The following is a 10,505-nucleotide window of genomic DNA, read 5'->3' as shown; positions in this document are numbered from 1 at the left end:
AAAGTTCAGAGTTAAACGTGTGTTCTTGGTTTTGATTTTTGACATCTAGGGCTGCAACTGACAGTTCAGAGTCCCCATCTTTGACAGGATGACCTTGACATGGCAGGAATTTTCTTATAATCCAACATCTGACTGCTGTGACCCACTGGCTTCACAGAAGTGTGCAATACTTTAAAGAACTGCATATATTACAAGAGTCACAAGATAAATTGTTGTTTAATTACATAGTAAAATTTATTTAGAATATATATGTACTATGCATATGAATTGGATACTACTTTGTTGCAAACTGGTTTATCTAATAATTTTGAACTCACTGCTTTGAAATTCTGCTCTTCTGCCTCTTTGGATATGCTGTCCTATCCTACAAAAATCAGACAGTTTGTTTCCCTACAGACTGAAAAGTAAGATTAGAAGAATATTTTCTCATAAATTGATTTTCCATATTTATGCATATATGACAAATTGAATTGAAAACAATATTAATTGACATATGTCCCTTAATATAACTGCAGGGCACATCAGCACACCTACCTTGCAAATGTTATCTTACCAAAATACTCAAAATTTGCAATTTATAAATGAGAAATTCTGCTAACAAACAATTAAAAAATTTATTTAGCATTTGGACTTAAAAAGCTTTTATTACAGAGTGGCACTGGAAATTTTTCTAGACTTTATCAGTCCTGATGAGAAGGGATTCATAATCATAAAACTTACCTGTTTTTATTAAAGTAGCTATAGTTGGACAAAAGATACTACCTCTCTCCTCAGACTTCTATTACAAGTGTATAAATCTTTTTTATAGGAAAGTCCCTATTTTTCAACTTTATGTAAGACAGTATAGATTCATAGTTTTTGTAAGATTATTTTAAAACCTGTACAAAAAATCTGTCTGCAAATCATATATACAATACTATACGACCCTTTAAAATCCTGCTTTACAGGATTGATAGGATCACGATTTTAATTTACGTGCAACTATCTGGTTTAAAATATCGAAAGAAATTTCCTTTATATCACTCAAATACATGTGTAAATTGTATCAGATTACATACCTTGTACAGGCATGTGTTTATATTAATGATATAATCCGAAACTCATTTTCATTTAATTTTTAAGTGCTTTTCATAAAATCAAGAGAAGGATTGTTAACATGAGGGTTTTGTTTCCTCTGAAAGAGTGTGTGATTTCTCATAGCACTCTGCAATGAGGTTAGTGTTGGGAAGTACAGCAGCACATCACCGACTTTGGAAGAAAAATGCAGTGGGTGAAATTTGGCCCTTACTGGTAGTGCTGTGCAAAAGCTGGCTGTAAAACAGTGCAGAGCTGGCCGAGCATCAGTGACAGCAAATATTCTGGCACTATTGCACAGGATGGCTGAAGGCACTCAGCCACAGCGCAGAGGAAAGCACACTGCCATTGCTTTGGAAAAAAAACAAACTTACCCCTTGGTCAGTAAGTTGCAGATGGCAGCGCATGTTAGCAGGTGGGGAAGCTGTTTACTGCCTTTGGCTCTCGCTCTGGATCCTGTTGAATGGTGCCATACTGCCTAGTGTCCATTCTGTATCCTAATCTGAGCATTAGTTGAAACAAAGCCCTTCACTTACACGAGATGGGGTTGAAGAGCCTCTTCATGTCTTGTTTTCTCTCTCCATGTCTGCTGAGTGCTGGTCAAGCTTGTTCCTAAAGATTTGTCATTAAATTAACAATCTGGAACTGCTGAGGAAAAACAATTTTTTTTTTTTCCCAGAAATCAAAAGATAATGTCTTATCAAGAAATCAAATGGAAAGACATGGAAAGAGTCCTTAGAAATAAAAAAACCCAACCTAATTCTGAAGGAGTGGAGGCCAGCTGGTGACGGGTGCTACAACTTGATATGTTTTTGCTGTCCATCCCTTCTGTTCCACTGTCATCCGCTTTAAATGAAAGATTAACTTTTAGATTAAACCTTTGCCAAAGGTTTTGCCAAATAGCCTTTGCCAATTCTTTGCCAAATCTGGGCATATTCCTGCATTTTTTAGGCCTTAATCCACATTCCTTTCTCTCTCCTCACTTTATACCTGGAATTAAAAGCTTCTTTCATTCTTTTTCTTTCAGGAAGCAAGACTGGGAAAGCACCTCAACTTCTTCTCTTGCAACTACCTCAGACCTGTCTCAGAAACACGTACTTGTCCAAAGCACAATCTTAATTTGGAAAGGATCTTTGACTCATTGTATCCCATGGAAGGACGTCTTCCTTTAAGATGTCTGAAATTTGTGGGGTAGTAAAAACTAATTGAAAGCAAAACTTCAGATCAGTTTAAGCAGCAAAGGTACATAAATTAGTGACTCCTAAATGGTTAACTGTCCTCAAGCCACTGTGGTTTGTGAAGAGAAGAGCAGGCATCTGCTCCTGTCTCCGCTACTGTCCTGCTGGGTATCTTTGGGGAAACTGGTGAACAAATAAGTGCTTTTCCTACCCGTAAAATAGTGATAATGATACTGACCTTCCTTGTAAAAAGCTTTAAAAACTAAGGATGAAAAGCATTATATAAGTATTATTGTTGCTCCTAGCAACTAGCAGCCTGCTTCCTGACAGCTGCAAGAGCAATTCTCAAGTAACAAAAATCCCATCCCTGATTTCCTTCTCACCATTTTCACTTGTGAAACTAAATTTCACCTCTTCTTCCAGTAGAAAGTGACAGATAGATACTTGTGTGGCACAGTGTCTGGGAGGGTCGTTCTGCCTCCTGCTGCTGGAGGGAAAGGAAGACTGTAAGGGTCCCGGACTGTATTTTAAAAATAGGATGGTTTTCAGATTCTGGGCTGCTCCAAAGATATTCTTGCACTACTCTAAGAGACCATAAAGTGTTTCTAATGTGGTCTAAATGTCTACCAGTAACTCAGAAGGTAAATTAAAGGTCAGAACTATAAGCAGTGAACAACACTATTATCATATCACTCCCACCAAAAATCAAAATCTGTGTTTGTGCAGGCTTACTTTGTACAGCCTGTCATTCTCCTCTGAGAAGTGATGGGAGAAATGCTTGGCACATTGATTCTAAAAGCAAGTGCTTTTTAAAATTATGGAGTTCATTCCAGGCTTAATGAAGGTATATTAATAAATGTTATGACAGGAGCTGAGTCAAATTCTATGGTAAAATGAACAAAATCAGGAATATGCTCAAATTTTAAGTCGCAGGACTGCTATGAAAATGTGTTTCCTGCGAAAAGAGTGTGCACCAGCAAGAGGAAAAAAGACATTGAAATTGTGACAAGACACCATCACTTCTTTGGTTTTTACTGATGATCTGAAATTTGCTAAAAAGTGTTCTAATGAATTTTGCTAGAGTGGGCGAAGAATGTTACAGAGTGCTTTGCTTTGAATGGGGATGGTGGGGTGGGGGGAATAAAAGGAATGAAGTAAATGTTCCTGGATTTCCTCTGTTGCTTGGTGCCCTGTGACAGCCAGTGGGCTGATTCCACGCACAGAAGCACTCACTTCCCCTGCGGGAATAATGTCAACATGATTTCTTTGGAACACAAGAACAGTGATACCCACAACCCTCTTTCCTGCGTTTCCCTTTCTGTGAGATTTTAACGAAGATGCAAAATCCCAAATTTGGAAGTGATTTTCAAGTACAGCCCAGGCAAGATCCCTCCTAGTTTGAACTATGATTCATGAACCGAAACTGAAGTGTAAAATATGCCCTCTAACAGCAGGATGTTAGAACAACATAAAACAAGATGCGTGCACATCTGCAGGGCTATGATCTTATTGGCATCGCAGAAACATGATGGCATGAATCCTATGACTGGAGTGTTGGAATGGAAGAATACAGGCTCTTTAGGAAGGACAGGAAGGCGAGACAAGGAGGAGGTGTCACTCTCTATGTCAATGACCAGCTGGAATGCATGGAGCTCTGCCTGGGGATGGATGAGGAGCCAACCGAGAACTTATGGGTCAAGATTAAAGGGAGGGCAAGTACACATGACATTATAGTGGGAGACTGCCACAGGCCACCTGACCAGGAAAATCGAGCAGACGAGGCCCCTCTATAGACAGATAGGAACAGCCTCACATTCAGGAGCCCTGGTCCTCATGGGAGACTTCAATCGCCACAAAATCTGTTGGAGGGACAACACATGAGGGCATAAGCAATCCAGGAGGTTCCTGGATTGTGCTGACGATAACTTCCTTCTCCAAGTGACAAAGGAACCAGTGAAGAGAGGAGCTATGCTGGGCTTTATTCTCACCAACAAGGAGAGACGGGTGGGGAAAATGAAGCTCAAAGGCAGCCTTGGCTGTAGTCACCTTGAAATGGTGGAGTTCAAGATCCTTAGAGGAGAACACACAGCAAGCTCACTATCCTGGACTTTAGGAGAGCAGACTTTGGCCTCTTCAGGGATCTACTTGGTAGAGTACGATGGGATGAAGCCCTAGAGGGAAGAGGGGCCAAGAAAGCTGGTTCATATTCAAGGATCACTTCTTCCACGCTCAGGAGCGATGCATTGCAACAAGGAGGAAGTCAGGCATAAACATCAGGTGGCTTGCATGGATGAACAATGAGCTCCTGGACAAACTCAAGCACAAAAGTGAAGCCTACAGAGGGTGAAAGCAAGGAGAGGTAGCCTGGGAGGAATATAGAGAAATCGTCTGAGTAGACAGGAAGGAGGTTAGGAATGGTAAAGCCCTGATAGAATTAAATCTGGCCAGGGATATCAAGGGCAACAAGAAAAGCTTTTATAGGTATGCCAGCGATAAAAGGAAGACTAGGGAAAATGCGGGCCCTCTCCAGAAAGAAACAAGAGACCTGGTTACCCGGAATATGGAAAAGGCTGAGATATTCAAAGACAGTTTTGCCTCTGTCTGCACAGGCAAGTGCTCTAGCCACATCTCCCAAGCCACAGAAGGCAAAGGCAGAGACTGGGAGAATGGAGAACTGCCCACTGTAGGAGAAGATCAGATTTGAGACCATCTAAGGAACCTGAAGGTGCACAGGTCCATGAGACTTGATGAGATGCATCCATGAGCCCTGAGGGAACTGGCACATGAAGTTATTAAGCCACTATCCATCATATTTGAGAAGTCGTGGTAGTCCAGTGAAGCTCCTATCAACTGGAAAAGGGGAAACATGGCCCTTATTTTTAAAAGGGAAAAAAAGAAGACCCAGGGAACTACAGGCCAGTCCATCTCATCTTTGTTCCTGGCAAGATCATGGAACAATTTAATACAGATGATTTAATACACAGTGTAGATGCTCACCACCCTCTCTTAGGCAAAGCCCGTCTTGTCCCGAAGCTGCAATACCAGGCGAACGTGAGGCCCCAAAATAGAGAGGGGGAGAGAGAGATAGCACTCCGAGAGTGGGAGTACTGGAAGAGAGAGGAAAACAAAAAGACAATAGAGCAAAAGTGCAGAAGCGCAAAAGAGCAGAAGTGGCGAAAGAGCAAAAGCGCAAAAAGCCCTTCTTTCCGGCTGTCCCTCGCTTTTATACTGGGCATGACGCTGCATGATATGGAATACTAATTGGTCAGTTTGGCCCTCAGTCTTAAGTTCCACCACAAATCACAAGGGGAATCGTGTCCCCCTTGTTCCGGCTATGCTCCCCCCTTATCCTGCCGTGCTTCTGCACTCCAGCCAGAACACAGCACACTGAAAAGTCCTTGGAGTTTCACTTTCAACTACAGACATCAGCTTGCTATCAGCGTTCTTCTCAGAGTGTGTCTCTGAGTAAAACCAAAACACGGAGCTCTTCTAGCTGCTAAAAAGAAGAGCTAACTCTGTCCCAGCTAAAACCAGGACAGTGGGTAAGGAAGAAGCAACTGATATCATCTATCTGGACTTGTGCAAAGCATTTGACACTGTCTAGTGCAACACCCTTGTCTCTAAATTGGAGAGACATGGATTTGATGGATGGACCTCTCAGTGGATAAGGAATTGACTGGATGGTCACACTCAAAATGTTGCAGTCGACGGCTCGCTCTCCAAGTGGATGTCAGTGATGAGTGGTGTTCCTCAGGAGTCGGTCTTGGAGCTGATGCTGTTTCACATCTTTGTCACTGACATGAACAGTAAGACTAACAGCACGTTTGTCGACGACACCAAGCTGTGTGTTGTGGTTGACACACTGGAGGGAGGAAGGGATGCCATCCAGAGGGACTTTTACAGGCTTGAGGGGTGGGCCTGTCTGGACCTCATGAAGTTCAACTAGTCCAAGCACAAGGTTGGGCAAATGGGTCAGGGCAATCCAAAGCATAAGTACAGGCTGGGCAGAGAAAGGATTGAAAGCAGCCCTGAAGAGAAGGACTTTGAGGTGTTGGTTGATGAGAAGCTCAGCATGAGCCTGCATTGTGCGCTGGCAGCCCAGAAAGCCAACCATATTCTGGGCTGCATCAAAAGAAGTGTGGCCAGCAGATGGGGGGAGGTGATTCTTCCTCTCTACTCTGCTCTCATGAGACCCCACCTGCAGTATTGCATTCAGCTCTGGGGCCCCCAAAATAAGAAGGACATAGAGCTGTTAGAGCAGCTGTTAGGAGGGCCATGAAGATGATCTGAAGGCTGGAGCACCTCTGCTATGAAGACAGGCTGAGAGAGTTGGAGTTTTTCAGCCTGGAGAAGAGAAGACTCCAGAGAGACTTTCTAACAGCCTTCCAGTACCTAAAGGGGGACTACAAGAAAACTGGAGAGGGACTTTTTACAAGGACATGTAGTGATAGGAGAAGGGGCGATGGCTTTAAACTGAAAGAAGATAGACTTCAATTAGATATAAGAAAGAACTTCTTTCTTCTGAGGGTGGTGAGGCACTGGAACAGGTTGCCCAGAGAAGCTGTGGATGCCCCATCCCTGGAAGTGTTCAAGAGCAGGCTGGATGAGACTTTGAGCAATCTGATATAGTGGAGGGTGTCCTTGTCCATGGGAGAGGGTTTGGAACTAGATGGTCCTTAAGGTCCCTTCCAACCCAAACCATCCTATGATTGTATGATTCTATGAAAATCATCTGTAAAATCTGATTGGTTTATGTTCTTTGTTTTGCACATAATTGAATGTATCTTGTACTCTGCCATACATCTTTTTGTCTTGGATGGGCATCTCTGTTTCAATAAAAGTGGTACCAAAGTATTTCTGTTGGTTAACCTCATAGATAAGAAAGTGCATATAAGTATATATTTATAGTCACCTATACATGTTGACAATCATATGCATACAAAGTAATATCCAGATTATGTTCCTCAAAAATAATTTTAGAGTTCATCTTTTCCTGATTCATCTTCCCATAGCAGCAGCAAAAATGTTTTATTTCTGAATTCTACTTTTTTTTTTCTTTTTTTTTTTTTTCTGGAGCTGTTCAAATTTATCTGCAAATTCAATTGTAAAACATAAAGTATAACAATACTCCAATATGCAACTCGAACACTTATGTGTTATATCTGCATGCTTAGCACAAGTGAGGAGTGAAGTGTAAATCTGACTGTAAAGTACAACTTTCAGTATAAATTAGACCATCAGCAGTTGAAATGCCTTAGGTAGAGCAGAAGGTGTTAACTCTTGCTGTCATTAATGCATAAGAAAAGTACTAAGGGAAAGTTTTATATGTGTTTTGTGTGTATGTGACTATTCTTAAAACAGCCATTTCATGAAATAACTAAAAATGTTAGGCATGTTTATGTATGGTGGTGGTTGTAGTTAAGTTGCTTAACCCAGCATAATGAGGAGTCTGTTTGGCATTTCACTGAAAGATTCAACCTTCTGTGGGAGATTGTCTCCAGCATTATTTTTTACTGATGCGACTGTTATTCAGGACAAGCTTGTAACTCTATGAAGATTTTACAAAATTCAATTAAAGTGAAAAGAAATAGAAAATACAGAAAGACTACAAAACATGAACTTTATTGTATGGTTTGTTTTGGAATTTTTGTTGGGTTTTTTTTTTTACCTGCTTTCAAGATGGAATGAATTTACCTTTTTTTTCCCTTGGAACATTCACTTCAAATTTTTCCACGTTCATTTTCACTCCTTCTCACTTCTTTTTTCTCAGCTTATTTGCTCTTAATCCTGAAGAGAGCCCATTCAATATCAATTTGAGACTGTTCAGAATGATGACTAAGTCAGACTCATCTCCCACAATATTTCCTTAGGAGTTAGTAAGTTTTTCTTGGCCCTTAACAGTCGCAAGTAATTTTTTTGCAAGAGATCATGAATTAGTCTTGTATATCCAAAGTGTTTCCAGCTACTTCTCCTTTGAGTGAACCACAACAGTTCTGACTGGCAGAAAAGTAGATCCTTCGTGAGATTAGCATCATAAAAAATTACATTCCTCCTTCATCTTGAGCCTCTTCTAAAGTCTCAAGGCTTCTAACTTCCCAGTGATACATATTTGAGGTTTAACGCAGTACCATAGATCTGGAACTTCGCTAAGCATAGTTGACAACACAGAGGATGAAGATGCACATAAACACGAAATACCCAGCACTTCTGTGCCTCAGTTCTCTCACAGATGGAGAAGCATCTGCAGGACCAACACTGGAAGGAGTTCCTACCTGTTATTCCTCTCTTTCTTTCCTGATGCTTAACCGCTATTGTGTATCCCACTGCATCATTCATCACTTCTGCCCAGTAGTGGACCGATATTGTTTGCCTATCCAGTTGAAGCTTGGTCTTTTTTTGTTAGAGGTTTTATCAGTTGTATCCATCAGTGTCACTAATCTTGAAATGCCAAATGCAGCTACTAACTTCATCAATACCAATTTGTATTGGATAACTCAAACACATTTTCTATGTCAGTCAGCTCCATCAACCATACTAGGGTAGCAGTATCCATGCTGGAAGTCATCCAATTCCTCTAAATGTGGACCTGTGAAACAGATAACAGCCATCGAACTCTAAGAGGTCTTTCAGGACCTTCTTTTCCTTGCCTCTATCTTTGGGAATCCAAATACAATGTACTAGTGGGATCTAGGTGTGATGCTCCCTTTACGACTTAGAGAAATCATATAGCCGTTATTTCAGTGATGGTTAAAGGGAGATGATGTACCAGTAACTAGACTTCAAAATGTCTTGTCCACACACACATTTATTACCCAAACTCCTTCTCTTCTCCCTCAAAATTCCTGTTTATTCATGGAATTATGAACTTTGTTATTATTTATTGCACAAACATATTGCTTAAATGATCAAAAAAATTGATGTATATAACACCATCAGTCTGAACGTATTACTGAAAAATAGAAGTTAATCAAAGGACAATCTCAAGTTTTTTCTGCGACCTTTGTAACTCTGCGAAGTAGATTTCTCTATCTGCAAATACTATGCAAGTTCCTGTTTGTTCCTGTATCTGGCCCTCTGCCTGTTCAGAGGAATAGAAAACCTGAGATTTAGTTAGCAGCAGTACCCACTAGAGTATCCAGAGTAGCTGACCACCCAACAGCCTCATCGAGTCAAGACGAAAGCTGTCCCTGTTCATCTTAGAATCTTCTCAGCACTGGAAGGTGATAGAGCTTGGGTTTTGTAGGCATAACCCTCTAACATTTTGGGTGGACAAAGTCAGAGAGAGTGCAGCTACTCTGCTGAATACCCATTGCAGTAAAGATGCATGCCTCTGTCATAGACAAAGGTGGCAGTTGTAACCTTGAAGGATACAGGTATTGCTGTGCAAAGGGAGTCCTCTATGAGAAATACCCTGGGAATCAGTCTAGGTTTTGACACCAGAAGCAGCAGTTCATCTGATCACATATCATTGTCACTCATTGGTTCGATTGTATAAAATGTGATCAAAAATGTCCCCCAAAAAAATCTCAGTGGAGGTAAACAGATACAACTGGTGCAGAGTAAAATGGACATATCACAATAGTTTCCACTGTGAATACAAATTCCTTATCTGTGATGTACTATTTACTGTATTGCTTCAGATGTAAAAGAAGATCCATTTTTTAAAAAACAATTGTAATAGAAAAAATAGTTTCTGCAGCCCATTTAAATGATCAAGCCCACATAACTACCAGTTAGGCACTTCAAGTGATAAACTTGCCAGCTAGTTTTAGTCATTTTAAGAATACTTGAATTTTTAAGCAATATTGAGGAATTACTTGTTTTGCTATATCAACTGTGAATTTTTGTGAGCTGTAAATCCACATAGGTCATCTTTTAAACAGATTTAAGTGGTATAGGCTTCTTGGGCTCACTACTGAAATAATTGTAAAGCATGGGAAAGTCTCATTCTTTTCAAAGGAACAAAGGCTTTAGTGGCAATTACTCAAAACCTAGAGTAAGAGAAGGAGGGTGCCTTTTTTTAATGATCTTCTGGAGTTTCGGCTCTTCCCAAAGTACCACAGTGTTACCATGATATAGTGGTACTGAGAACATGTCTCTACCAGAGTGTTCTGTGAGGTGACATCTTTTTCCTTTCTATCAGTCCTTTCTGAAAACAAACAAACAAACAAACAAAACACAAATAAGATTATTTCTACATGGAAAATGTAGCTTCCAAATTAAATTTATATGTCTTCAAGAAAGAAGAATCCC

Source organism: Tauraco erythrolophus, chromosome 3, assembly GCF_009769465.1.
Source record: "Tauraco erythrolophus isolate bTauEry1 chromosome 3, bTauEry1.pri, whole genome shotgun sequence".
NCBI classification, from domain to species: domain Eukaryota; kingdom Metazoa; phylum Chordata; class Aves; order Musophagiformes; family Musophagidae; genus Tauraco; species Tauraco erythrolophus.
The sequence above is the reverse complement of the archived record's forward strand: the minus strand, read 5'-3'. Positions refer to the sequence as shown.